The sequence below is a fragment of the Magallana gigas genome, chromosome 9, assembly GCF_963853765.1.
Source record: "Magallana gigas chromosome 9, xbMagGiga1.1, whole genome shotgun sequence".
NCBI classification, from domain to species: domain Eukaryota; kingdom Metazoa; phylum Mollusca; class Bivalvia; order Ostreida; family Ostreidae; genus Magallana; species Magallana gigas.
Window position 1 is genome coordinate 24,291,587 of NC_088861.1, and position 7,659 is coordinate 24,299,245.

Consider the following 7,659-nt stretch of genomic DNA (forward strand, 5'->3'; position numbering starts at 1 on the left):
ATTTTTAAAAAGTGGATACAGATCTCATGACTATCAAGGCAATGGTGCTATGATGTGTTAACTTTATTATGACGTAATAATTGATTTGATTATATAATGACATGTCATTTATCCATTATGACGTCAAACAGAATTTAATAGATCTTTTCCCGTACTTTAAAACGACTTTAAAGTAGTCACTTTCACAACACCATTTGGAGAAAAGAACACGAATTGGAAAAAATTAACAGTTTCAATTTAAGAAATGTAAATATACAAAATCATAAAGATTATTATAATCAGATATGTATTTTCAGTATCATTCTGTTCATGATAATTATTAAAACCCAAGAATTTATAACTTTTTTGATGGTTTAATACAGAAATTGTCACAAAAGGTCATAGTTCCAGAATAAGGGGTAGGAGCGATTCCTTTAGTAGTATCTCCCTTGAATGCCAAGAAAGTTGCCGTGAAAATTTATGTTATATAGCACATACTAAGGTTGATACATTTAATTATCTTAAGTTCATTATGAATTTTTTTTTTTTGTTCAAATTTAGAACCCAATACTTTAAAATTTGAAGCACAGATTTTAGCAATATTTTTTTTAAAACAATGATGTTGCTATAATAAAAGCCAATGTTGTAAATAATTTTAAAATTTGTTTATCCATAATTGATTTCCGTATGAACGGGCTATAACTTATGTACAGTTTACTTGACGTATGACCGTCACCTACATCTTTCGATACATAATACAATGTATATAAACAAAACAAGACATAGCATATGTTGCTCTTTGCCACCAGCGTGACTTTAATTGCTACATAACATTGTAGCACATTGCGTAAAATTATATAAAATACTATTACGTAATATTACAATTGAAATTTGAGTGAATTATGTCACAATCTTGCATTTCCGCATAGTAATTGATAATTATGTACAAATATGAATTCAATTAATTCGCTGTGTTGAGAAACTGAAATAGAAAATTGGTTACGTAATATCGTCAAACAAATTCCTTTGGTCTGAAAACGCCATGGACTTGATAAAACGTATTAATCAAGTTCAAACCCAAAGGGAAAATAAAAGGAGGAAAGAAATACTAGTGAGAAAGAGCAAACTCATAGCTAATGGGATAAACATATACCCTGGGCTATTTCAATATTAGAACTACAATTAGTTACCATTAATCTAGCTAAACATACAGTGAAATGAATACACATTCCATGCAACAAAATTATAATGTACAGAAATATAACTGGAGGGATAAACATATGCCCTTCAGTAGCCAAACAACAATGTCGACAGAGATAAACATATGCTCTGGATACAGCGTAAAAAAAGTAAACACAGTGTTGACTACACTGGGTAATTGCATCTAATTACACGAATTAACCGGTCTGATGTACGATTTAGAAGCATCCGATTTACAACGTCCCGGGTGTCTAATTTTACAGTCGCTCATTCCGCAGTCTGCTCAGAAGCCATGCCAATTCGAAATGAATGACTAATAATCTTCCCCATCTGGATATTAGCGAAAGACAAACAATTCTTCAGTATCACCGAAAATTTGATTTTCGTCACAGGTGTGCATGGTACCTAGCATTTAAATAAAGAACCCTCTTGCATCCCTCTTTAATTAATATACACGTAATTCTTAAGGCACTGCACTGGGCAATAATTTGAATCCTTAGCCCTATGTATTATTAGAAAGAAAGGTTTTCCTGGGCTATGCTTATATGAAACAAATTTAATCAATTATTGTGTCATTTACGATAGAAATTGGATTAAAATGTAGGAGATTTTTATTTGGAACGGTTAAGCTGGACGTAATTTCGCCGATTCTCAAAAAACCATAAAAGGCTAACAAACATTGCTCGAAATAGAATTTTTTCATATAGTTTGGATAAAGTATGTTGTAAAGAATCAAGCAGTTTGTGCAAGATGGCCGTAATTATTGGTATCCTAACATCAGTTGTTGGCTTGAGCTTATGAGCTCCATTTAATACTTTTTGTAAAGCAAATGATGAGCATGGATCTTGGAGGCCGTTGAGTTCATGGACGTGGCTGATGGCCGAAAGATAAGATGTTATCTTAGACGGTGCGTAGTCTTGTGAGAAAAGGAAAGCAACAAAGAGAACCAATATGTGTTGTTGGACGGGGATATCCGTTCGTAAACTGTACTTCTCCGCAAAGTTCCTAAACGTCGACCATGCGTTAGTGTATGATGATGAAGTTGACGCAGTGAAACTGGAGTGCAGGAGTTTGTTCACCTCCAGAGTCAACTTGGATAAGGCGGAAGACTGGGAATCTCGACTGGTTGTTTGTCGGCCCAATGTGCTAATTGCAGAAATTGCTGTACCTTGGAACGAGAAAGCAAGACACATAGTATATTTTCTTTTGATGTTAAATGTTTTGCATTAAAATAAATATTAAATTCGAGACAACTAGCAACAAGCTGGCGAACAAAAGATATGACATCTTTATCATTACATGTTTGTTTGTTTATAACATGCACCAATGCCTGCGCGGGCATGTTAAGGCTTCCCGATGGATTTTACAGCGATAATATATGTAGAAAGTCACATGTCAGTACTTCATACGATATGACGTCATAATTAACTTTGACATCATGACCTGCATTCCTGTTGATAGTTCTCATGGAATGTATCTTAACGTTTAAAGTGAATTATATCAAACCAGTATAATACCGCACATTTCCTTTACATAGATGCTGCTGTTAATGCTAGACGTACAGAATTCATTCATATTAAAAACCCGTATCAAAATGAAATAATCGGCAGTTTTAAAGCTTCGTTTTAAGTAAAAGACTATTTATAAACTAGTGGTTTGGAGACTCTCCCTGTTACGTGTAAACAAACGAATGAAGAAATTTTAATGCATGTAAAACCAGCTTGGCGCAGGTGAAAGATCAACACCATTTTAGAATATTTTACGTAAAATTGGTAGAGAATATAAGTACCAATGTGAATCGTGCTTGGGAAACCTACGCATTTACCCCAATTTTTTGTTAATTGCTCTTGATTAGTAAAAACGTGCATTATTTTGATGATTTTGGGGAATGTTTCAACAATATCTTCAATAAACGAAATATATATTTCTTTCCCAAGCAAGAACTTCAAAGTATATGACTTAACAAAGGATTTTTCCTAAAAGTATGTATGATTTAATGTCATTAATCACCTGCGCCGATGCGATTTAAATAGATCATTTGCAATATTAGGATTCGCCCGTCACGTGATTACAAAGTACATATGACGTCACAAAAATGCATCAAATATAATGTTTAACATCGGTGTCAATAAATGTAACATAGATTTTAAGAAATACCCCCGGTCAAAGTAGTTTTGCGATGATTCAAACAATATCGTTTTCAAGCCGTATTTTAGCATCGGGACGCTTTAACATTGCTGCGTGATTATCAGTGTTAAATAAAATACATTTGTAAGTCAACATTTTTCCCCACACTTTTATAGCCACAAGTGATGGGTAAAGTTCTAAGACTTCAATATTTTTATATTGCCAATTACTATCCCAGTTTCCATAAAACAACTGACTATTGAATACCGCTGCATAACCGATAGGACCTGAAGCTTCTGTGTAGAATTTAAGCTCGTGCGAACTTGACCACTTATCTGGGAGGAAAATCGAGGATCCATTGAATTTATCATGAAAACATTCCAAAACTTTCAAATCCTTTTTCACCTCTTTTGTCATGCCTATTTTGAAAAACGGCTTACTGATACCAATGGTAAGGTCTAATCAATCTCCTATGGAATGCTCTGACTGCAAAACAACATTACATGCAAAGTTGAGTAAACCTATGAGCGACTGTAATTGTGTAAGTGTCTTGCTCTTTTGTGTCTTTGCAAAGTTTATTTTATCTATGCACTTAACTATTTTGTCATGAGGCAACCTACACTCCATCTTGCACGAGTCCAGCTCATAGCCTAAGTAAGTTATAGTCTGAAGAGGACAAGACGTTTTCTCCAAGGATACTGGAACGCCTATGTCAACACACATTGATAAAAATGCCTTCAGCTGTCTAACACATGTTACTGGACAATTGTGGATAATATTAGAATCGTCTAACACATGAAAACATGAGAAATACATGCAATACCAAGTTTCTTTATCTCTATCCACTCTAGCGCTCGAAGATCCTACATGAAGAACTGACATGTATCCACATAATACTTGTTTTTCCATCTAAAACAAACGTTTTTGAATTGAGAATACTTTAAGTTGATTATCCTAAGAGCAGGTGTTATATCCGTTTTGCAACAATAAGCACCAACTCCACAGTTCTTGATATGGCTGATGGCATCTCCAACCGAAGAATATTGTACAAATGATTCCTCGCGTGGAATGCCATCGTTAACTGATTTGTTTCTAGGATAAGATAAATGATGAATCATTCTATATTCACCTGGTATCTTTTTCTCTTCCAAACCTAATGGGGAACATTGTATGTCAACAAATGGTTTAGAATCGAATGGACCTAACACTCTTCCCTATGACACTTCTTTAAGAATCTTTTACCAACAAAACCTAATGAAAAAAACCATTTGAAAAACCATGTATTAAATAGTTTGTCTCATTTTTGTCGTAATCAGACAGTCAATCTGCAAGTCTATTTGGTTTGATTGGTGTTGGGCCCTTGCTTGGTAAGAGGGGGTGACTTAGACGAATTTGCGAATTTGGTTGGCGTGGTGACTGATACTTAAATCTTTGTAAGACACGAAATGGCCGCTGAACCTGTTTTGTGCACTGGATGAAAGGGTGCGAGCCACCACAGTTATAACAACTGTGCTGAAAACGACATGCAACACCTGCATTGCACTGCTTACCTGAGTGGAACTGGAAACAAGCTTCTTTGGGGATTGTTTTACTCAATTCTTTGTGCGGGTTGGTTGTTTTGATAAATTGAGAAGAAGTGAGACGTGCGTTTTCGTACAGTTCTATGAATATCTCCCCACCGCACATGGCCTTGTTCAATTAAGGATCAAAAGTCCTTATTGTAACTATACCAGTTACCTTTTGCATCAGCAATGTCCCTGACCGCTTCTAGATGCTTTGCTAGTTTAGCTTGTTCGTGTGGATGCTTTAAGCAATAAATAGCCATATACCTATTCAAAGCTGTAAGCTAGTCGTTCGTAGAAGACAATTCGCCATCAGTATCCTCTCTCTCCACCTGTGGAATTGTAAGCATGCCTGGCTTCATCGAATTTTTTACCTGAAAGGAAAGTTTTTTCTTACCTTGTTTGTTCCGGAGTAGCAGACTACCGAAATCCACGTACTGCTTTAACCATATCTTTGATTTCAATTCATCAGGTACACAAGCTTCAACTGAGACCGATGTACTTACAAAACCACTACTGGACCTACCGGATGTTATCTCATCAGATTGATTAACAATTGCTGCCTCGGCAGAATCTAAATTGCGTTAACCCTATTGATATTTGAATTAGTACTAGATGCACATGCAATACTCCCCTGACTGGTGATGGCAGTTTGCTGGAGACCACTGAACATATTAGAAATTTCTTCCTTCAGGTTCGCGGTGACTTTTTCCGTGACCACTTTTGTAATGGTTTCCAAAATCTCCGGAGAGATGGTAGAAGGAGAAGTGGATTGTGTTACTGAGGTATCCAGAGATTGTTTTCCTCTTTTGGCAGATGTTCGTTTCGTCAAATCTGTAGATTTCCGCTTAGGTGCCATGATGAACACTACTGAAAATAATTGCTGTGCTGGTATTAGCAAACGGTATTTAAGTATTTAACTACACAGTCGCTTGAGATACAGGTGGAATACAGTTAAACGACAATTTGAGAGGATCGGAACGATACACAATGCATAGATTGTCGTTTAACTGTATTCCACCTGTATCTCAAGCGACCGTGCAGTGCGCGGCCAGCGCGCTACATGTAGGTTCCGTTCGTCATCGAAAGCAAGATTTTTTGTCTTGCCTAGATGGGTAGCGCGGTGGCTGCTCACTGCTTGGAGAATGGGTTCCAGAGGTCGTGAGTTCAAGCCTCGGTCGGGGCAGAGGTGGAGCTCCAACAAAAGTGAATTTCCCCGTGCTTTATATATATATATATATATAATATGTATATATAATATATATATATATATATATATATATATATATATATATATATATATATTATTATTGTCGTTTTTTTTTTTATTGTTTATATTTTTATTATCTTATCTATTGCTCTGTAAATGTAAAAGTTTACTTGATTTTGTAGAAAATATCTGAAGTGTCGGTGATGACATAATGCGACCAATTTAACTTAGCGTGCCCTTGAAAGAATGAGACCACACAAGCTGCGAGACAAATGAACATTGCCTTGCTTGTTTAAATGGACGCTGTCTGCTAAGAATTTATGTTCGTAATATTTGTCTGATGCTGGTGAAGGAAGCAATCCATTGACACCAACATTACATGACCAAATAGAACACTCTCTACTTCTTGATAATACACATTAAAAAGTGCGATTACTCGTAGGGCGAAACATTGTATAAATCAATATATATATATATATATAAAGCATTTTAAGTAAACTTAAAATTCCTTTCTGTTTTTAAAATTATTGAAAATAATTGGCAAATAAATTCCATCAAATAAAATAACTATTGCAGATCATTGAAATTGTCCAGAAAATTCATAATGCCAGGAAATGGTGATAATTACTATTAAAATATCTCCCTTGTATAGAAAATGATCAAGAAACAAATATATTTTGTAGAGAACATTTTAATGTTGATGTGTTAAAATAAGCAACAAAAATCACTAACAAATAATTTTACACTGCAATGTCCTGTCCACCCTTAAAGTGTTATATCTACATTTTCTAGTGTCTTTGTGTGTGATAAGAATCAATTTTGTTCTATACAGTCCAATTAATTCAGTTGACGGATTGTTGGTATGACAGCGGGGTTTGCGTACTTAATATATCGATCTTTAATCTTGCAATTGCTAAAATTATATAATAATTAGAAATTAGGAATAATTGTTTAAACATTATGAGATATTAATTCCGGTCGAGGACTGATCAAATCTTTCATAAAATCGTTCGGGCTTTATTATATTTGATCACGCCAGGACCAAAATTCACCTCATGATACTTAAAGGATGATTATATATACAGTAAAACTCATTTAGTACGAACACGGATATTGCGAATTCACGGATATAGCGAAGTCATCTTGGATCCCCAACTATGTAAATTTAATGAATTTCTCATACGGTTATAACGAATTACGGATATAACGAAGTAATTTCTTAGGTCCCAGTGACTTCGTTATAACCGAGTTTTGCTGTATATATATATATATATATATATATATATATATATATATATATATATATATATATATATATATTATATATATATATATATATTATATATATATATATATGTATATATATATATATAGTTAAATCCAAAAAATATCACAGTGTCCGGTTTTATATATAGAAAATTTGAAAAACGAAAGACAACACAGAGTAAAACGTTAGCGCTTTCATTCAATCTTCAGACGTTTTTTTTTTTTTTAAAAACGTCTGAAGATTGAATGAAAGCGCTAACGTTTTACTCTGTGTTGTCTTTCGTTTTTCAAATTTTCTATATATATATATATATA